General features: G+C 46.0%; 1 protein-coding gene across 14 annotated transcripts in view; it reads right to left on the bottom strand.

Moving 5' to 3' along the window:
• The window catches only part of MBP (myelin basic protein), a 139482-nt gene that overhangs the window by 76621 nt on the left and 39703 nt on the right, over positions 1 to 23158 (bottom strand). For 5 of the 14 annotated variants that reach the window (XM_070514493.1, XM_070514489.1, XM_070514492.1 and 2 more), the window contains exon 3: positions 20874 to 20931. The exons of the other annotated variants lie outside the window; for them this stretch is intronic. The gene's annotated coding sequence lies outside the window, so the exon portion shown is untranslated. The remainder of the gene's footprint in view (positions 1 to 20873; positions 20932 to 23158) is intronic. 14 annotated transcript variants of the gene reach the window in all.

Genomic DNA, 23158 nt, shown 5'->3' with positions numbered 1-23158 from the left:
GGGTCCAGTAACAGACCCCGGGACTTCTGGAGACAGGCTGGAACGTGTGACCTTGGGGCTGCTCCCAGCAAGGCCCTCCAGCTGCTGCAGGAGCCGAGGGGCTGCACCCAGAGAAGCAGGAACTCAGGCGGAGACAGGGAGAGAGATGCGGGCCCCTGAAAAGGCTGTGTCTGAAGCCAATACCGCTAGGTGACTGAGCCAGGAAGTTGTCTCTGTACTTCCCCCGCCCTCTGGCTTTCAGTAGTTTGAGATAGGTTTGCCACTTGCAACAAAAACTGTCTTGATTAATATGTGTCTTTTTTGAAGGAAGCCAAAAATTATTATCCCGTCACCGTGAGGTCTGAGTCAGACCTGGAGAGACTCACAGTGACAGAGAAGCGTCTGCAGGTGTCTATTCCAGGAGCCGGGGGCAGCCAGAGGGTGGAGAGGGCGGGAGGCCCAGGCTGGAGGAGACCTCTGGGGCTTTGGGAAGAAAGGAGGAGGCAGAGGCCAGCCTTCCCGAGTTCATACCAGCAGGCACTCCTCCAGGTCACCCAGGGTCCCCCTGGAAGTCCTCCACCCTAAACGGGCTTGGGGTCTCAGTTCCACCGCCTGGAAGGTGAAAGAGGGTGAATGGGCGAGATCCCACCAACTAACGCTTTTATACTTTTCCCACAATTAAATGGTGTCCACTGTTACAAGCAAATAAGACTTACTGATTATTTAACTCATAAAATTGATGAAGGAGAGGGTGCTCTCATTTCTCACCAGCAAAGCTAATGCTGCCAGTTGGTCAATAAATTAACTAAATTGGTGTTTCCCAGACTGAGATCCACGGTCTTACACAAGTCATTATTAATAGTAAATAACACAATGTAATAGTGTTCAAACTCACTGGTGGTTGAAGAAAAACAAAGCAAAACAAGAATGAGCTACTATTTCTAACATATTGACAAAGTTGAAAACAACAACTTCCGCTGTTGTTTGGGATGTGGTGAACAGGGACTCTTCTGGGAGCTGGGATAAACATTCGCAGCCTTTTTTGGAGGACAAACAACAGCAAACACTGTGCTGGCCCTCTGCCTGGAGCACCCCTTCCCTGGTTGCCTGACCTCAGGGTCCAGGCAGAGGTCAGAGCCTCTGGGAGCTCTGACCCCACCTCCACAATGGTTTTCCTGCTCCCAGTGTCTGTGTCTCCTGGTAGATCTGAGCTCGTCTCTATTGCAGACACTGTCACAACAACCATTTGTTTATTCCTCTCTCTCTCTCTCTATGACACTGTAAACTTTTTGGGAATGGGAACCTTGCCTTGTAAATCTTTCTATCCTCAAAACCTAGCACAGTGCTTGGTACCCAGCAAGGGCTGGAGAGAATGCTTTTCAATTTTATGTTGCTTAAGAATAAAGTGAATAATTTCTGTTTCAGCAGAAGGAGCCAAAGGTGCCTTTATATATATATTTTCATATCTACCTAGTTACTTTTAGAAGAGAGGAAAAGTGGGAACAGAAAGAATTCCTCAGTAGATTCTTTTCATCAGCTATCAATGCAGGTCATGCGTGTTTCACATCTTGTTTCTCTGCTAATATCAATATCATTTTCTTCACTAACTACAAAATAATGAATTTTATTTGAGAAGTAATTAATTAAATACAATTTAGCGATCATTTTATTCATTGTGGATGGAATTTTTCATGCTTTATCAGCTCTAAAATCAGGACGTTCCTTACAACCCAGAGTGTCTTCCAACTAGAATGGGCAGTGTTTCCTCCTTAGGGGTATGTAAAATGATGCTGAGTCTCAGAGACGATGGCATTTCAGGTTCAGAGCAAAAGCTTGATATTTAAAGCAAATCACTTTGCTTTCAATGAATGGAGGTTGATAACATGGTAACACGACTTCCCAATTCCATTGCTAGGGCTGGAATGGCTAACGGCGAAGAGGTATTTTGCATCTTATGCCCAGGCTTTGTGTAGACTTCCTTACTATGGCAAACAGAACGTCCACTGTTTACTCCTTACGTTACAGTGGCCACAGGTGGAACTTGGAGCAGTGACGACAGACAGAACCTCAAAGGCACTTCAGCTCCTCCGATCTTCTCCGCCTTCTCAATATCAACCCGCCCATGAGGAATGAGTTCATTTGTGGGGGTACCGAGGTGTGTGGCAAGTACACGTTACCCTGGGAAATTTACTGACTAATTCCTGCCCAAATAAAAAACTTGTTTCTAAGACCTGAAACTGTTGCTAATCCACAAATATAAAAAATATCCTTATGAATGACACGTTTTCAACAAGCAAAATGTCTACAAGTAACACAAAATCAAGATGATGTGTATCACACATAATGGAATTTTCATGATAAAGAAATAAGAGCCTCCTGTAAATAAGAAAATGTAAAAAAATGCTCAGATATACAAAAGCGGGTTAGTTCCCATGACCTGGGAGCTCCCAGGGTGTCACTGTCCCCATGAGTCCTGGTTTCCAAATTGCGCCTGTGACTGCAAGTGTTTAAATGCATTTCAAGCCATTATGGTTTCTTCACAATAGTTGTACCAATTTTCATTTCCATCAGCCTAAATATGTGAGAGCTGACCTATGTAAGAATTCACTTACTTTTCCACATAATTTCAGGGGAAAATACAAGAAACAAAGCTCTCATAATTATAAATGTATATTTAAAAATATTTCCAAGTATAAATGACATCCATTATTCAACAACATTGGCACAATATTCATTACAAATTAAGCAACTTACCCCAAGCAAATCCCCTCCAACCAGTCCTTAATTTTTTTACTTAAAGTTTTCATTCGTGTGCGATTAAAATGTCTCTTTCAGCCAACGCATCCCTGCTTAATGGATGAAGCCCTGCGGTGACACATCCATTCAAACCCCACTAAGTGTCTCGTGTCCCCTGTTGCCAGATCCAGAGGGGCAGTGAAGCCCTGTGCCACCCTGCCTCTCTACTCCTTTACGGATCGAGGGTCTCTCATCTCCTGCATGCATCTTTGGAGCAAGATGAGCAGACAGCATTTGCTCGTCTTCACTGGTTCCAAGTGGGTGACTTGAAGGGGAGACCATGGGATGCAATTTGTTGGTCTTTAGTGTCAGAAGGGCTTTTAAATTCTCTTTAAATGAAAGAGCGGATATTTCTTGCATTCCCTAAGGAAATATCAACTTTCCAGTGCCTCCTCTGGACAAGGATCACTACTACATGCATTATCTACAGGACAAAGAGGCGCTCGGAGGGCCCCCTGAACAGCGTGCACGTGCCCAGGCACTGCTTAGTGGAGGGTCCCTCGTGGCCACAGGCAGTGTCTGCTCAGCGTCAGACAGGCTGTGGTTCTGGTTCTGAGGGGGGAGCTGGTTCCACTAAATTCTATCAGGATTCCAGAGGAATCTAATTAGGTCAAACCAAGGATTCCCAAACTGGACTTAAAACAGCCTCAGGGAGAGTTTTTGTTTTTTTAACAAAATTCCTTTATTCCCAGGGCCTTGGACACCAGCTGTGGTGACTGTTCCAGTATGCTGCTTGCCACTGTGGCTGAGCAGAGCATGGATAAAGACCTCCACACTCCCCAGTTCCCTCAAATTCCACAATTAGCCACCCAACTTCATTCCTTGTTCTGGGTTAAAATGTGTCCCTTAAAAAGATATGTCCACACCCTCACCCCTGGTATCTGGGGATGCTAATCTTATTTACAAACAGTCATTGCAGATGTAAGTAGTTAAGATGTGGTCATAATGAAGTGTGGGCCCTTAATTCAATCACGAGTGTCCGTACAAGAAGGGGACATTTAGACACAGGGGCACAAACACCTACAAGAGGGCCATGTGACAACGGAGACAGACAGTGCACTGATGCATCCACAGCAAGGAATGCCAGGGGTTGGTGGAAGCCACCAGATTCTACCAGAGTCCTGGGCCAGATTCTCCCTCAGAACCTTCAGAAGGACCCGCGCCTGTTGGCCTTGACTCTGGGCTTGTGGCCTCCAGAACCGTGAGAGAATGAAGCCTGTTGCTTTTGGACCAGTTCGTGGTAATCTGTCACAGAAGCCACAGGAAGCGAATACACGCCTCTCTATACGAAGCACACACAGCTCTGAACACTCATACGTATACTGAAAGATTGAGAAAGAAGAAAATGCATTTTCTGGTACTAAGGAATTTCCAGTCTCCTAATCTATTTTAAACCAATAATCAGTCTCATTTATATTGTGAATAAAACATGAAAATAAAAAACCTCACCTGCTCTTGACTCTAAACTTTAAGTAGCAAAATTTTCCTTGCGGGTCAGCGTGGGTCCTGTGCTAGGATCTGTGTGAAGGGAGGAGGGAACCCCGGGAATTCACAAGGTTCACCTTCTCCAACCACCGAGAGAGTGCCATTCAGTGAGGGCTTCATCAGAGCCAAGGGAAGAAGCCGAGGAGGAGAGCGAGGACAACCTGCCCAAGCCACTCAACCAAAACGCGGGTGAAAGGCATCTGGGTTTATTCGTAAGGACTGCGCTGCTCAGCTAAGAGGGTATTCTGTAACCATCTTGTCCAGCGTCTCCTGGCGACAGACCCCACCATGCAGGGGCATCACTGCCATTTTAAGAGATTATCTTCTCTGTGGTATGGCCATTCACACACACACACACACACACACAATTGTAGCTGAAAATATGCTTTTAACCAGCCTTGCCTTTTTAAAAGGCTGATGATCTGGAGGTGGCAATTTTAGGAGGAATGGCCCAGAGGATAAGTTTCTAATCATTGTAGAAATTTCTGAAAAATAACAAAAAAAGCTATATGAGAGGAAAAAACCCTGTAGTCATATTTTTAAAGAGTTATAAAGTTTACAAAGTTCTGATTCAAACTGGAAAATACATCTCAGGAAAGGGAAGGTGTTGAAACATGTTAAAAAGGGACATTTTAAACTGCAAAATCAATTACATGTTAGACTTTGAGACAGGGTCCACCGCAGGCTGCTTTAAAAAAAAAAAGAAGAAGTGAGAATTGACTGAGACGTTTGCAGTGCCTTAGGAAGAAGATGATGTGTCGAGAGACATGGCAGAACTTGAGCTGGGACCTCGGGTTTAGCTGTGGGGAGAGTCGCATCTGGTTCTGCCTCCCTGATTCTATTCCATGCGCTCATTCATTCCCACCCACACACTGCAGCAGGAGCTGAGGATGGAAAGATAAATAAAGGAGGGGCCTGTCTTGAGGATCTTACAGCTCAGTAAACAACATGGGCGCTTCAAAGAGACAATCAGAAAACCATCCAGCCAACCAAGATCAGATCAGTGTTCAATTAAGTTTAGGGGAAAGCTGCTCAGCCACACTGTAGAGTGTAACCGATGGAGGAAATACATTGTGTTACTCCTTTTGAGATATCCTAGAAGAAACAGTGCACAGTGATTCACTGTTTTTCTAATTCCCAGGAGGTTCAGCAAGATCAGTTGAAACAGTCAGCCCTCCTTCCTTGCAGCAATGTCTTCCTCTTGAATCTTACACTCGACTGACCTTAACTTAAAGAAGAAAAAAACCCAGCAGAAATATCATTACGCTTTCTCCAGTGACACATTCACTCATCACATTCATCATCCACATTTGAGCCTCACAGCCTTGCCTTACAGAACACAAACTGGTTAGATGCGTAACTTGGTCTCCCCGTCAGCGTCTGGCCTTATAACCCTCACCTAAGCCCACAGGTAAGTCTACTGTGGCCTGTTGTTTCTCAGAGCACTGCATGCATCTTTGAGCCTTAGGTCATTTTGGAAGGGATGTTGCTAAAAGACAGTTGTCTACGTTTTCCATTACCTTCTGCCACATTCCCTGTGGCAGACAGATTTAATCCACTGAGAAATTTGCTGAAAATATTCTAGAGGCGTAGTAGGATCAGTGATATATGTTGTGTGCTGTATCAAATCATAATTTGCAGAGTAGCCATGATTCCACCTTGGAAGCGTATTTCCTGGACTTGAATCCAGCTCCCTCACTTCTCAGCTAGGTAACTTTGGTAAAAGGATTTAAGTTCCCTCTACTGCTGTTTGCTCAACTATATAATGAACATCATAACATACTCATCTCATAGGTTGTTGTGAGGAGCAATAAATAAATATGTATTTGCAGAAATACACAAAAATACTGAAAGCACAGATCAGTAGCATATCACCTTTGCGTTTCAAAGCCCTTATTTTTTCAGAACAAGCCCTTATTTTTTCTCGGAATCACCAAAGCCAACTCTTAGGGGCCCTGGTCAAAGATCCCCTGGTGTCACAGTGGAAAGAACAGGTCACTGCGGGTCAGGCCATGTAGTTCAGTCACCAGCACACACATTCAGGGTGGGATCTTAAGCAAGGGGAACCTCCTTCTGCCTCGGTTTCCACATTAGGATAATAATCCCCATCTCATAGCATCATTATGAGGATGATATTAAATGTAAAAATTTCCCCAAAGGAGAAATTACACAGTGATTCACCATTCTGATAATGCCTAGGATGTTTAGCAAGGTGAGTGTAATAAGAAGAGTTTGTACAATAGAAATTTTAGCATTATCTACTTTCATAAGGAGGCTTGACACCAAGTTGCTGTTAAAAACAGTGAAGAATCTGAGATTTTACCCATGTGCAAGCTAACCCATGGGCTGCCCACAGTTTCACGGATGCTGAGAGAAGACATGAGACTCCTGGGTCAGAGATAAAAGACAGTTTATTATTCACAGCAGTCCCCAAATCTCATCATTTTGGCATTGTATCCCCAATCCCCAATTTGCAAACAGATGGGCCCAGATGTGCATCCGCACATGTAGAGGGTTGTGCTATAAGAGAGGAACCTTAGCTTAGGGAACCTGAATCTTTTATAATAGGCAGTAAGTTTGCCAGCTGTCTGCTCCAGAGGGAGACACTGTCTCTATCTTCTCAGCTGTTCATTATCGCAAACATCCTGGAAAAGACAGTCCTGAACAAGGAGCAGTGCATGCAAGATGTGCAGAAATGCAGGAGAGCTGTGGAGAAGTATCTCCTAACAGTCAGTTGTATAACAGGCGACCTTCTGGAGGCTAACCTACAGCACTGCCCTCCAGCCAGCTCGATGGTGTGTTCTCTTACCACCTACCAGTTCACAGTCAAACCCACCTGGACACTTTATTCTCAACCTGAAAGTTCACCATGACATCTGTTGCTGCAGATGTGTTTAAAGGAGATAAAGCAGGATAGACTTCTACAGTTGGGATGACAGTGAAGTAGGGCTCGGGTGGGGCTGGCGATGTCAGCCTCCAGCGTGGGGGGAGTGGGGTGGGGAGTTGAGGGTGCGGCCACGTGTTTTTGACATGCGAGCTCCTCCTCCACCGCAGCAGAGAGAAGGGAACTGCTAAAAGACACAGTGATCTGCTCAGGGACAAAATGGTTCTGCCACTGTGAAGACAGCCACAAAGAAGAGCTCGTGTTTAAGACCATTAAAATGGGACTGTCTAAGTGTGCAGAAACCAGTCATCAGTGAAAATACGCACAGAACTAAGGGGTGGTTCCTACACGAAAGGACAGTGGAGTCTGATTGAGGAGATGAGCCCAGCAGTGGAGATAACACTAGGCATCTTATTAGCACTGTGCAGCTGTGCAGGGCTGGCTCTGATTAGGGCCTGTGCATCTCAGGGGACTGCTGCCTCCAGAGGCAACAGGCATAAAATGCTGTGATATCTTCATGCATTTTGAGAGGCTCAATTAAATTTATAATTACCCTTAGTAATCACCTGAAATGCTTCCAAGTACAGGACGTGGAAGAACTTTGATTTTAGTAAGGCAAAGAATGCTGTGAATATGCGTTTTACTAAGAACGCAATGACAGTTGATGCAATTTAGCTGATAACATTCATTCAGGACTCCAGTACGCACCTTACAGCTGTGGTGGATTAGAGAGGCTGCCGAGATTTGACTGTGCCATGGAGTGGTGCAGCCTTCCCTGGAATGTGGGCAGGCCCCGACTGCTCTGGGCAAGAGGGTGGCAGGCAGAAGGGTACCAGCCACCCCCACCAAGGCCCTTGGCATCCCGAGTCACAGAGTAGGAAGCTCAGTTACCCTAGTGGCCCCTCTGAGCAGTCTTCCAGCACCTCCCCTCAGGGCCCAGGCGTGTGTCTGAAGCTTCTTGGACCGTTTGGATCTCTTTAGCTGCCATCTGACAGCACTGGAGAGACAACACCAATTGCCTAGCTGAACCCTGTCCAAATCCTGACCCACAAAATCCTGAGACATCATCAAACTGTTGCTTAAGCTGCTAAGTTTCGGCATCATTTATTCTGCAGCAACAGACAACAGGAACAACGATGCCACCTGCCATCTTGTGTGCTTTCAACCTCCCTAATCTTTCATAGAACAGGTACTCAAAAGACTGCTGTTCCTTCAACTTAAAAAAAGTTTAATAATTCATGAGACTGGGACCAATTACCCAAAATAATAATTTAAATATTAGGTGAAATACATTGAAGGAAAGTTTTTTCTAAGTGAGCAAGCATATAGACTAGGAGAAGAAAACCACATGCTCTCCCCACATCACATACTGGGGAGAGCATTCTGGAGCCAGGCTGCCTGGGTTCAAATTCCACTCCCACCTCACTGGATTAGCCCCTCTGTGCCTGGGTCCTCACTTACAAAACAGCAGAAACGATAGAACCTACTGTTGCTGTTCTGAGATCAACAGCAACTCCAGAGTCTGAAGGCAGATTTGTTGTGGAGGGGCAGAGCGCTCCTGATGGGTAGGTTAGGGCTCGCATCCGCAGCGCTGGAACATGGCTCTCCTCACCCGGGGTAGTTGACTTCCACTGCCTCAGACTCAGCCTTGGCTGGCCAGGGGGCGCGCCTGGGATTGGGCTGGCTCTGCACCCCAGTGTGGGGAAGGCAGCAGCCCGTTTGCTCCTGGTCCTGCCTGTGACTGCCTGGGAGCCTGCATGTGCTCAGCCACTGGAGGTGCCCAGGACACACACAGCTCAGCACCTCCCCAGGAAGGCGGCTCTATGACCCGAGAGATGAGTCAACTTGTGGAACCAGCCAGATGATGGAGCCCTGAGAAGAGGACAGCCACAGAGCAGTGGCCACCATCCTCTCCTGGTCTGAGGTTCCCAGCTCCAAAGCCTCCGAGTCAGCAAAAAGATGCACACAGTTCCGTTGTGATCAGAGTAGGTGACAAAGGTCTTATGGACAACGGTCAAAGGGTGTAGGACTGTTCAGCCGAGAAGAGAACGTCATCAAGCCATCCCTGGTTCCTGAACTGGAAGGGCCGCCGCGCTGCACAGACAGGTGGATGGAGGGCCTCGGGAATGCAGCCGGCCGTGGGAGACATGCCTGGGCGGACACGGAGCAGCACGACGACCTCCAGGGCCGTGGCTTAGGATGCAGCCTGGGCGGTGGGGTGTGGAGACCAGGATGCTGACAACCAACTGCTCGCTTCTGGGAACACGTTGTGTCTGCAAGGAGTTAAGGAATCTCTCTAAGGAGACTCTCAACCTCTCTTTCATTTTTCATGTTTTTTTTTGTCAATCTTCCTCTTTTATATTTTTTATCCCCAAAGTCCCAGTACGTAGTTGTATATCCTAGTTGTAGGTCATTCTAATTCTTCTATGTGGGATGCGGCCACAGCACGGCTTGACGAGCGGTGTGTAGGTCCACACCCAGGATCCGAACGGGTGAACCCTGGGCCGCCAAAGTGGGGTGTGCAAACTTAATCACTCGGCTACGGGGCTGGCCCCCATCTCTTATTCTTTTTAAGAAGCAAAACATTCCTTTCACATCAGAATAAATTCAGGCCCTGAAGGGCTGGCTGTGTACATGTTTGGTTTAAATTCCTATAATACTGATCTTCAATTAAATCTCAAAGATCAATAGGGGAGGAGAAGAGGCTGAAATGTCCCATCCAGCCAACTCCATCCAGGGCTGCCCAGGCTCTTAATGGACCAGCGTACACGGAGGGAGGGTCAAATCTACTAGTATTTTAAGTGGATGGAAAAATAAGCCCATAGTTCTTGTTATATAAATCTGGTGATAAACTTCGTTTGAAACCATCAAAGTGCTGAAGTATCAGCGTAAGAAAAAATTGTGTGTGTGTGTGTGTGTGCACGTGGAGGATAATATAATAGTTCTTATAACTCTGTGTTTGTTACTCAGCATTTTTGGTTTGTTTCTTTAAAAAAGGATCATAGTCTTATTCTTGTCTTAGGCTGGATTTGGATAAGTAACAAAAGATATTAGCAAAACATTGAAAGCTTTTAGGATCAAAGTAAGGAATATGAAGAAAAATGAAAATGAGAATCATGCAAACTGGCTCATCTCAAAGGCATCTGCCCTTCTGTGCAGACTTAGAGTGGGATGAGGATATTCACGCACAGGGCAGGCCTTGGACCGGCTAGAGCAGGGTTTCCTGGCATTTGGGCTGAGAAACCTTTGCCGTGGGGTGGGCTGCCCTGTGTATTGTGCGATGTCCAGCAACATCTTTGGCCACTGCCCACGAGATGCTCTGAGCACCCTGCAGCAGTGACAACCAGACACTGGCAAATATCCCTGGGGCTGGTGAGTGGGGAATCAACCTTGGTTCTGGGCCACTAGTTTCGACAAGCAGAAGGATCAGAGAGGGAGTGAAAACTACAAATCCATTTACTAATGTACTTGATGTAATAAGTTTTCCATAAAGATGATTTTTAAGTCATCAAAACTCTACTTTTAATTTGAGAGCACAGATGACATGACAAGGATTAGACACTGACTGAAGGTCAGAATAAGATTTAATTTAGTCATTAAAACAAGTGTCAGATAGGCAATGATTTCTTAGATATGACACCAAAAGTAAAACCAACAAAAGAAATAATGGATAAAGTGGACTTCATCAAAACTTAAAACTTTTTTGTTGCAAATGATGGCATCAAGAAAGTAAAAATACAACCCAGAGAATGGGAGAAAATATTTGCAAATCATATATCTGATAAGAGTCTAGTGTCTAGAATACACTAAGAGCTCCTACAACTCAAAAACAAAAAGACAAACCACCCAATTTAAAAAAACAGGCAAAGGACTTCAACAGACATTTCTCTGAAGAAGATATACGGATGAACATTAAGCACACAAAAAGATGCTCAACATCATTATCCATTAAGAAAATGCAATCAAAACCACAGTGAGATACCATTTCACACCCACTAGGGTGGATATAATCAAAAAGAGCGATAACAATAATTGTTGGTGAGCATGTAGAGAAGTCAAACCCTCATACACAGCTGGTAAGATGGTGCAGCTGCTGTGGAAAATAGTTTGGTGCTCCCTCAAAAAGTTAATCAAAAGAGTTCCCATATGACTCATCAAATCCACTCCTAGGTATATATGTGCCCAAGAGAAATGAAAACATATGTCCACACAGAAACCCATATGCAAATGTTCACAGCAGCATGATTCATAATACCAACAGGTGGAAACAACCCAAACGTCAGCAACTAATGAATGAATAAATAAAATGTGGTATATTCCTACAGTGGAATATTACATAGCAATAAAAAAGGAACGAAGTACTGACACCCGCTGCAACAGGGATGAGCACTGAAAACACTATGCTAAGCGAAAGAAACCAGGCACAAAAACCACACATGTTGTATGAGTCCATATACATGAAATGTCTAAAATAGGCAAATTCATAGACTGGACATACCAGAATGGCTGCCTCAGGCTGGGAAGTAGGGGAGGGTGGGGGATGAGGGGTGACTGCTAATGGGTCTGGGTTTCTTTTGGGGATGATAAAATTGTTATAAAATTAGATTGTAGTCATGGTCGTATAATCCTGTGAATATACTAAAAAACAGTGAATTGTACACTTTAAATGAGTCAATTTTATGGCACGTAAATTATATCTCAATAAAGCTATTAAAAGAAAGAAACCAATATGCATGCAATAGCCAGGTCCCCATGAACTCTGTCCGGGCGCAGAGCTCAGGATGAGGAACGGTTCCCCCTCACAGCAGCCGGCCAGCCCACTGCGGGGACTGTGTGCCCTTCAGTGCCAAGATCCAGGATTGGTTTTTAAAATGTGAGAATGAAGTACTGAGACATGCTACAACATGAATGAACACTGAAAACATTATGCTGTGTGAAAGAAGCCAGACAGAAAAGACCACATATCATGTGATCACATTCCTACGAAACGTCCGGAACAGGGAATTCTAGAGACAGAAAGCGGATTAGTGGCTGCTTGGGGCGGGGGTCAGGAGGCTGGGGGCTGGCAGCTGAAGAGCACAGCTTCTGTCTGAGGTGATGCCAATGTCCTGAACTGGACAGGTGTGACAGTCCCACACACTTATGCATACACTAAAACCCCACTGCACTGTATACTTCAAATGGGTGAACTGTATGGTATGTGAACCACATTTCAATAAAGAAAACATTTTTAAAGAAAACATATTTCAATAAAAAAAAAGCTCAGTTTGCAGGTTACAATGAAACCTCATAGCATTACTAAAAGGGGTTTGGGACTACATGTTCCAGGTACCTTACGAAGCCACTATCTTAGACTAGGACATGGTCCTTTTAACGACTTAGTTTTGAAGCCACGCTCTTCCCAAGATCATTTTGTAGTGTAATTAAGATTGCAGGGTTCTTTAAATAATGAAGGCCAAGAAATGTGCTCAGGATTTTATTTAAACCTTGACTTTTAGAAGTCACAGCAAAATAAACATTAACTAGTGCCACAGTAGAACTGTTAGCAAGGCGTGTTACGTAACTGGACACACCGACTTCTATTTTAGGAACACAAATATCATGCCATTTATTCCTGGAAATTGCTGCTCCATCAGCTGATTAAGTAGAATAAGAAGGATGGTCACATAAGGAAGGGAGAGAGAGCAAGGGACGGAGGGAGGCAGACAGAGAGAGGTAGAGAGAGACAGAGAGGGGGGAGAGAGATTCTGCTCAGTGTAGCTCTTTTACTTAAGTTTGATAGTGGAGTGAATTGCAGGTTTGATTAAAATGCACTTGAAGGTAATTCACATAAGGGCTTTCATTCAGTTCGAAAGGATATTCTACATTACTGGAAACAGAATAAGGCAATGGGAAACTCTGATCTTCTTGATTTGAAGGTGAATACATTTCCTTTAGTTTTATATAATAAAAACCTGTCCTAAGAAATTTCCCTAAGCATATCACCCTGTGCCTGCACATGTTTGTTTAATTGCTTCCTGTAATGCAGATACGGTAGAAGGGCAAGAAGGTCTAACATTCGAAGAAAGATACGTCTTTGCTCAAAAGACAAACATGTTGATATATTAGAGTATAAACATTTTTCTGAATATAGACCTCAGCCCTGCAAACTTCTAAAAGTCCTTAGTTTCCTCTTTCACGGTAAAATGGGCACAATGATGCCAGCTCTTTCACAGGGTTACCGTGAACGGTAAGTAAATGAGTCCAAACATGGAAAGCTTTAACAGTGTCTGGCCCTCAGCTAGTAGAGTCAACGCCAGATAGCATCATCATCTATTTATTTATTTATTTTTATTTTTTTTGAGGAAGATTAGCCCTGAGCTAACATCTGCTGCCAATCCTCCTCTCTTTTTTTGCTGAGGAAGATTGGCCCTGAGCTAACATCTGTGCCCATCTTCCTCCACTGTATATGTGGGACGCCTACCACATCACGGCTTGCCAAGCAGTGCCATATCCGCACCGGGATCCAAACTGGTGAATCCTGGGCCACCGAAGCAGAACATGCGAACTTAACCGCTTGGCCACCAGGCCTGCCCCATTATCATTATTTATTTTATTATTATTCACCTTCGGACTATTTTCCATACTTTAGAAAAGGTGGAATAAAATCTTCTTAAGTAAAAAACAGGTTTTAATGTGCATATCAATGCAATGAGATTAAGAAGAAAAAGAAAAAAGAGAGAAATTTCACACACAACTCAAATTGCACTGCATTCTGGTTCCTTTCCCTAAAGGAAAAAACTCGCATTGTGAAATGGAATTGTTACTTGTCTCTGCAGATGCTTCTCTTCAAAGCTGAGTTCTGCTCTCCCTGTGATCAGAGGGATGAATTGCCAGAACACCCAACCTGCTCCAACTTGTTCTCTAAGAGCTGAGGAAACAAATGGGGCTAAAGCTTGTTTGTATCCATTCAAGACCAGAATGAGTCACCTGAACTTTACTAAGAAACTAAATGCGTTTCTTAATATAATTCCTTCAAGAATTTCATACGTACAAGTGCTGATACTTGCCAATCATCAAGATCAATAAGATCAATTCCTCGCCTTATTGAGAATCTGAACACCATATTCTCTGCATTCATTCAGAATGAACATTCAGGAGAAATGTTTCTCAGGCCACAGACCTTCTCTTGTTTCATAATTGACAATAAAATCAGGTCAGAGTACAGTTACAAGAAGATACAATCTAGAAGAATATTTTGCAAACCTCTTTATTGAGTAAGCAACTCATTCTAATAGGTGATGTGGCAACTAAGTTATCCAGAAGGGTCCAGATCAAACGGGTTTCTCTGTGTTGTTCACAGAACAATAGTTTTATTTCAAGCACTAAAGAAATTGTGAGTTAAAAACATTACACTAGTCTTTAGAGCATTATTATATACTCAAGAACAAAAACATAAAACAAAAGATTGGTTTTCTTTTAAACATTGAGTGGTTGGCAAGAAAAGCATGAGAAATTATGCTCCTAAGCAGAGTAACTAAAGATTTTGTATTCTAACAAGGAAATGAGAAGAGTCTATGTATAAAGAATGGCTCACCAAAAGAAGAATTATATGCTCCTGGAATATTCTCCAAATACCACGTCAAATAGGAAATACTTGAAATACTTTGCAATAAATCACCTAAAAAAACACTAAAATTCTCACAAAGTAGAGTAGAATGGCTAAAAAACGATTTTGGATTCAGTTAATTTTATTGAAAAGTATAAAAATAAATGTTTCATCAATCACTACAGCCCTTTTATTAATTCAACAGAAAAAACCTTAAGACACACGATTTTGGATGCAAAGTATACCCAGAACCACAGCCACCGCAAATGAAAACCCAGAACGTCCCCGTATATCACCCGAAAGGCTAACTGACAAGGCCAGGCCGGGATGCTCTCCGAGGTTGCAAATGATGCCGCAGGGGGATGTGCCCATGGGCTGGACGCGGTAGCCTGGCCTGCACGGATGCATCACACTCCCTTTTATGCTGGCCGTCCTTCTCGAAGAAAATGACACATTTGTATTTGCTCCTGCAATTTCCCTTCCATTTTCTCCTTCCCTGCGCCGAGCCTTCCGGACCACCCCATTCGCTGACCCCAGGGCTGCCGCGTGCTGTGCTCTGCCGGTTTCAGGGCACACTGGTCGGTGGGTTCAACAGCGCCCCCTTCTAGGCAGGGTTCCTGCCGAGCCTGCACCCCAGGCCCGACCCCGGGGAGAAGGTGAGAGTCCAGCGCAGGGCCAGAGGCCCCTGCGGTCTCTCCTTAACTCTGTTGTGCTCAGATCCCATTCAAGCAAAATAGTCTGGGCTCTCTACACAGCTGTAAGGCCCGGGAGAGTGAGGTGTGGGTGAGGCTGCAGGGGCGGCTGAGACAGAGGGAGATGAGGACCAGGGGGTGGATGGCCGCCCCCGGGGAAGATGGAGCAAGGCGATGGGGTCTCACGGGAGAAATGTCCCAGCAAAGTGCTGACACACTAGATGGTGCTGGCTCACGCACCAAGAGGGGTTCCCAGACCCTCTGGGCCACCCTCACACAGAGGGCAGGGGTTCAAAAACATCATCCTTATATTGCATTTCTGAGCGAAAAACGGTGTCCCTAAGGCACTGGGGCCCAGCTCCTGGAGGACAGCGGTGCTGGACAGGCGTGGGTGGGGAGGTGAGGAGGAACAGGAGTTCCCACCAGTGCCAGGAGCTCACCCACCACGGGACAGGGAAGGAGACTCAGAGGGCGCTGAGTGGTGACCTCCTTGAGTGAAAAACAAAATTTTTATAAAACAAAATTATCTGGTATGATAATTACATATAATAATAACAACAACATGCAGATTAAAAATTCCTAGGAATACTCTAAATCATTAGCATTGGTTAGTGGTGTCAATATTAGAGTTTAAAAAGTTTTTCTTTTTCTGTGCTTTTCTTCTTTCTCTAAAACAAACTGTATTGTTTTTATAATCATACAAAGGGCCAATTAACAGGATACAAAAGTTTCCCTGAATGAAACTTCACCATTCACACTTTACATGCAGATCAGCACAGATGCTTGTAGTGAGTGAAACTGTGTCCCCCCCAAGAAAGATACCCAAGCCCTAACCCCCGGTACTGTGAGCACGGCCGCATTTGGAAAGTCAATGTAATTGATTTGCAGATGTGTTAAATTAAGGAGCTGCAGAAGGGCTCATCCTGGATGCGGTATGAGGCCTAAACTGAAGGCTTGATAGTCTGTGCTCCTTGACCCCGGGGCCTCAATGGCCTGACTAAGTCCCCCTTCTTCCCACGTCCCCAGGATCAGGTCCCTGCCAAACAGGCCTCCTCACCACGGGGACCCGGTGCAGGGCCTGCTCACCCCCAGCCGGGGTTTTACTTCCCTGACAGTTTGTAGAATTACTCAGACAAGCCATTCACATCCTCTCGCAGGAACCGGGGACCACCACCCTCCTGCCTCCCACAGCCCCTGCGGCCCACTCTGCTCCTGAGTGCAACCCCGCGTGGCCCCGTCGTGTGTAGGTCCTCCCGGGGCTGTGACTATAAGAGACTAGTGTACTGCTGTCCATCTCATCTGTCTGCTGTCCATTGTCTGTGTTGGGTCATCCCCATAACCCTGGTGGGACCCCTCACCAACAGGGCGGATGGGGCGGATGAATGGCTGAGTTATCCTGCCCTAAATCCAATGGCCCTAAACCCAATGACTAGTGTCCTCTCCTGTAAGAACAGGAGGGGAAGACACAGAAATGCACATAAGGAGAGGGCATGTGACAACAGAGCAGAGATTGGAGGGATGTGGCCACAAGCCAAGGGACACCTGGAGCCACCGGAAGCTGGGAGAGGCAGGAAAGGTCCTCCCCCGGAACCTCTGGAGGGAGCACGGCCCAGCCGACACCTTGATCTCAGAGTTCTGGCCTCCAGCACTGCGAGAAAATAAATTTCTGTTGTTTTAAGACCCCCACTGTGTATTACTCTGCTATGGCAGCCACAAGAAGCTAACACAATACTCTTGGAAGCTAAGCCATTTTTCAGGCTGGAGGGTACCACCCACCACATCTCTCAGGAGTATTTTCCTGTGGCCTCACGGCACGAACGCAGCTCAGAGGAGCATCCACCTGAAACACCTACAGTAGGTGACCACTAGACCAGATCAGGCCCTTGTCCCTTTGTGCCTAACACCTGGACACACATGTATTCCTAGGCTGGTGGCACAGCGTGACTCTTCACATCGCCCAGAACGGCTGCTTCCACTGGGCCTCTTCGGCATCCAGCCCGCAGTCAAGTACTCACTTCCGGACACAGCAACACTGCCAGCACACCTCCAGGCCTTCCTGGGACCTGCCTGGAACAGGAGCTGCCTTTTCCTGTTGCAGGTGAACACGGAGGAGGGGTCTTCCGTGCGGTGTGGTCTTGTTCTCCCATCTTCAGTCTACAGGATGGACGTGGCCGTGTGAGCTTGCTAGAGGGGCCTTCGCCATTGAAAATGAGGGTGTTGAGGGGCCTCAACCAGAGCCGTGGGTGGGGTCAGATCTTAAAGCCTAGCCCTGAGTTTGCCTGAGGGTGAGATAAAGACAGTTTCCTCCTTTTCCAAACAAAACCATAACTTTGATAAGAGTGAAATTAGACATTACTAAACGCAGTTCTGAGACACTACTCCAGCAGGTGTCTCCTCCAGCCGCTCAGTGATTGTCCCCTCTCTGTTGTGCCATTTGCATCAGCTGACAAACATCCTATTAAAACTCAGTGTTTAAAGAAACACAGCCCTGGTTTGATTCCACTCCCCCGCTCCATGTCTCTGCTTCCTGTTTATGGCAGAACTTCCCCAGTAGGTTCTCGACAAGCCCTCTCCAGCCTCCTCCTCCCGTTTTCTCTCTGGAACTTGTACCCATCAAGTTTTCGCTGCCACCATACCACCAAGACATCTCTTGCCCGGGGCAGTGATGACCTCCACATGCTCCATCCAATGGCCCATCCTCATCCTCTTCCGACCTGGACTCAGTGGTATTTATCTGACGATCCCTCCCTCTTCCGTGAAGTGCTTCAAACACTCCGCTGCCTCATTCACTTACGTCCGTGCTCCTGTCTCTCAGTTGCCAGTCTTGGTCTCTCTTGCAGGTGGCTCCACATTTTCTTGGTCCCCAAATGTTGAAGCCCAGGGCTCAGCCTTGGACCTTGACTCTTCTCTAAACTCCTTTCCTTAATTGATCTGAGACATGCATCCATCTAGGATGTCTCTGCTGTCCAGACTGCCTCTTCTACTTTGCCATGTGAGCACCTCAGGGGCACCTCAGACTCACGGCGACTTGTCACTGTCCTCCACCACCCTGCCCCTCGCATCCTTCCCCATCTGTACACAGCAAGTGCACCATCCTGGACGCCCAGGACTAAAACCTCAGAGTTATCCCTGACTCCCTTCTTTCTCTTACATCCAATCCAGTAAATCCTACTGACTCTCATGTCAAAGGCAGCTGAGCCTGACCACCTCTCAACACATCCACCACTGCCCCTGACTGGGGCATCATCTTCTCTCACGAGAACTCCTGGGGCTTCCTAACTGGCCCCACCGTTTTGGCCCCCTCCTTTGCTCATTTATTCTCCCTGTGGCAGCCAGACTCTAGGTGCTTCACAGGGCACTCAGAGAAGGCCCAGGTCCTCACAGTGGCCTGCCAGGCCCTACCTGATCTAGGCCTTTCCCCACCTATCTGGCCTCCTATCTTACCCCCTCCAGCCCTACGTGTGACCTCCCTGCTGTCTTCCGATGGGCCAAGGAAGTCACTGTCTCAGGGCTTCTGCTCTTGCAATGTCCTCGATCTGGAACGATCTGTCCCCAGAGAGCCACGTGGCTCCTGTGTCCACTTCCCTAGCCTCTGCTCTATGTCACCACTAGGATTTCAAATACCAGCAGGGTCACCCAGGGTGGACAGGTTTCAGCAGAGCTTCCAGACTGGACACACTAGGAAAAAGGACCTGGTCACTCACTTTCGAAAAAATTGGCCATGAAAACCCTATAAACTGCAGGAGAACATCGCCTGACAGAGCGCCAGAAGGGGAGAGGACGGCGCAAGGAGACTGGGCAGAGTGGCTGGAAGAGATGGCTCAGGGCACAGGGCAGGAAGGCGCCGCCCTGTGGAGAGAAGGATGGCAGGTACAGGTGGCAGGAGCTGTGCCAGGGAGCAGGAAGAGGACGGCGTGGCTGAAGGCCAGGCCCTAAGGGATGAGCAGAGAGAGAGTGTGCGGGCTGGGTGAGCAAGGACAGTCCTCAAACTGATGTCCTACCAGTATGCGAGGTAAATTCCTACTGACACATTCAGAAACGACATTTAAGCTAGCCTTTTACTTTTAAATTTCAAGATGCTGGTATTTTGTTAAGTGCCTTAATGCAATTATGAGACAGTACAGTGTGAATGCACACACCTCTATGAATAATCTGTTGCAGTAATCCTAAATCACCACGTGTAATTAATGTAACTACCAACTTGCCTTGTCTATTTACTTACGACTTGTGTTTGGTTACATATGACTTGTGCTAAAGCATAATTCAGGATGCCTTAAATAACAAAGTCTGTTTTGCAAGAATCAAAAGCTGCAGAAACATAATAATAAATTTTAGGTTTTTGTTTGACTCTATGGTAATTAAATTAATGCCGGCACCAAATCACAATTAGGAGAATGATGGTTACAGTGATCCAAGCGCAGAGCCTGGCTGAGCATGAGAAGGTGTCCGACCAACAAGCATCTTACAGTGCCCCTGGCTGGCGGGCAAGAAATAGCACACACACACACACAGACACACACACCCACAGACACGACACAGATACACACGCACAGACACACTCACAAACACAGAAAGATAATTTTTCACAAATGTATTCCAGCATGTTCTATCTCTTGCTTCCCAATTTAAATTTTTAAAACCAGATTGACAATGTTATGACTGAGAAAAGACAAGAAATATTTTGAAAACCGGGTTTTTAAGGTTTCATTTCATTTAAAACATTGTAGGAGAGTTTTATTAAATATAAAAAAAGTTCTTCCTTAACCACAAAAGCAGCGCAGAGATTTCATACGGAAAGACGTGCTTTCCACTTCTAGAGTCTGAAAATAACTTGTCTTCAAAGATAAAATTACACGATGACATTTCTGAAGTCACCTGGCATGGGATGAGAAATGGCAGCTCAGTGAGCCTCGCTCAAGCACGTGAAGTAGATGGCAACCAAGAAGACTGCTCAGTGATGAAGACAATTCACCACCCGGTCACATCCCCACCCGGCCTAGGTCCCGTCACAGGAGGGCAACTCACGTCCTCTCTTCTGTCGTTCTGGAAAGGAGTGCTGCCACCTTCACACTGTCACCTACGTCATTAAGAACCCATGAATATCTGCCATGCCGTCCTCGATATCGTGTTCTCAATCAAATGTGAATCCAAAACCAAGCTTGAAAACCAATTCACATAAAACGTGTCCATCACAAGCTCAAGTACTTCCCCACCTTAAAAAAGCCGAATGAAACAAGCTCTGCTTCTGCTCACTGTGTGCTGTGTTTTTGATAAGAAGCCAAGATCTCTGACTTCCCTTCCCTCGCTCCTGTCAGCCCTCATAAAATAATCCAGCATTACAGACAGAGGGACAGAGTAATTAGGGAATATCACACAGCTAAGTAAGAAACGAGGAAGGAAAGCTTTATGAGTCCAGCTTAAAACAAGATGATGAACAGATCCGACTCACAGGAGTGCCAGGCTCCTGATTTCTTGCGAGCAGCTGCCTCGAGGCCCCAGAACACAATCTGTGAAGACAGACAGAAGACAGGTCTGTGGTCCAGTTAAAGTGTGAAGACGCATGACACTTGGGTGCACATTCTGCTGTTTCTACAGTTTTCCACAGACTATTTTACTGCCACATTATTTATATTTAACAACCAGTGTTGAATATGTCACTTATATTTAATGACGTTTGTGGTCTAAAGTCAGTGGCTTGCAAATTAGGTCACGGTGTCTGATAAAAGCTAGGTTTGCAAACTAACTCCTAAACTTACTGAACCCCAAGGTAGGGTGACAGCACGCAGAACACGGCATCTCACAGGCCTCGGAGGCCCTGGGGTTTTCAAGCCCCAAACCCTAAGCCGCAGACCTTGAGGTCCCGAGCCCTGAGACTGTGGGGGCCCTTCTCAACCTCAGCCTGAGCCCCAAGATCTAAGGCCACAGCTTGGCTCACCCTGAACGTTGAGGAAACAGGAGCAAGTCGGGGAGAGGCTCTGGGCGGGCTCGCGGGAGGCCCACTCTAAGATAAGGGGACCTGGGCCAAGACTCCAGTTGGGGGAGTGAAGCCAGACGAGGACGAGCCACGGCCGAGTTCATAGATCACGTGCTGGGATGTCAACTGCAGGTTGGTTTTATGTTGCCTGGGGCGCCACTTCATAACCGCCCGGCGTTATTTTTATTAAGGGTTGTTGAGGCAGTGGCTGCGTTTGCTAATTACACCTTATGTCTTAATAATTACGTTGTGTTTGTGGGATTAGTTGCCACCCAAACTCAAAAAGGTATGAGTGTTCTCAGTTCATCGGATGGAACAAAATACCCACTTAGGTTCCTTAAAAATCAGACTCAATCTTAGGGTCGTGCTCCCCACACAGAACTGTGACAAGAGACTTTCTCTTTGAGTCCATTCCAAAAGCAAACGCATTACTGATTGACACATTCAAGACTCTGCTGTGGAATGTGGGCTGAATAAGACAGTAAGAAATTCCGCATCTTGAAGACAGTATTCAACATCCCCCTGGCGGACATGGCAGCCACTTCATGTGGGACGCAAAAGCGGGCCCAGCGGGCTGGAAGCTCACTCCTCTATCTTCACAGATGGTCTGAGCTCTTAAGTACAAACACAATTTCACAAAACCAACTGTAATGAGCTGTTCCACACTGTCTTCTTTTGGCTCATTCTCAAGTCAGACACAGATCCATTTTGAGTTTTCCAGAACTGTAATCAGGTTATTGATTATTCACAGATTTTGGAAGACCTCTTTAAAAGGATGCATTTTCCCCATTATTTTATTTCTCTTTTCTAGGAGCTCACTGAAATTCTTTGGAAGCACGAAGCAAGTCAGGAGGGTAGACTTCTGAGTGTGCACTAAAGCCAGAAGCAGTCTATATTAACGTCTGTGGTTTTCAAATGCATGTTTCTGAACTCTGCAGCAGCAGCCGACTTTAGAAGGAATGTTCAATAAAACAGCGTGCTGCGAGGCTCTTCCAAGCCGAGGTGAGCGGGCACGAGCACACACTTTTATTTGCTGTAGTTCACAGCACACCAACAGTGCCCTTGCAGTTTCTGGTGTTTATAAGTGCTTGTGTTTTTCAGAGAATTTTACCTTCTGAACTCAACATTAATTTTTGCACGAAATTGTACTACTTTTGGAAAGCCCTCAATTTTTTTTCATTGACAAAACGGAGCCAACACATATCTGGGTTCTGGATACCCTAGGAACTAGAGTGACATCCATCAAGCATCCAGTAGGGCTGCCTGTCGTGCAAGAGGGCAGCCATTCGGAACACGTGGCTATTTACATGTAACCTATCTAAAATTGAAGAACATTAAAAATTTGATTCTTCAGTTGTACTGGTCTCATGTCACATGCTTCTCCACCACCCTACTGGACAGGTGCGATATAGAACATTACCATCGCCGCAGAAAACTCCACAGGACGGAGCTGCAGTAGAGTCTGCAGAGGGGGTCACGACATACGGCAGCTGTCGGCACATCCTGCTCCGTTTAGCATACCTTCTACCTACTGAGGGACAGTCTCACGCTCTGCAACTGAGGTAGAGAGGAGTCCTTTAGGGGAGTGTGTGTGTGAGAGAGAGAGAGGGAGAAAGAGAAGATACCAGGAGAGAAAGAGGAGGAACTCTGAAATTCTGTCGAAGACAAAGCACCAGGAAGTCGGCCTGCACCTGGCAAGCTGAGAATTCACTGGACGTTCTCGAGACGTCTCCGCGTATCTAGCCATTAGACTGCTAAGC

Source organism: Equus asinus, chromosome 7, assembly GCF_041296235.1.
Source record: "Equus asinus isolate D_3611 breed Donkey chromosome 7, EquAss-T2T_v2, whole genome shotgun sequence".
Lineage (NCBI taxonomy): Eukaryota > Metazoa > Chordata > Mammalia > Perissodactyla > Equidae > Equus > Equus asinus.
The sequence above is the reverse complement of the archived record's forward strand: the minus strand, read 5'-3'. Positions and strand labels throughout refer to the sequence as shown.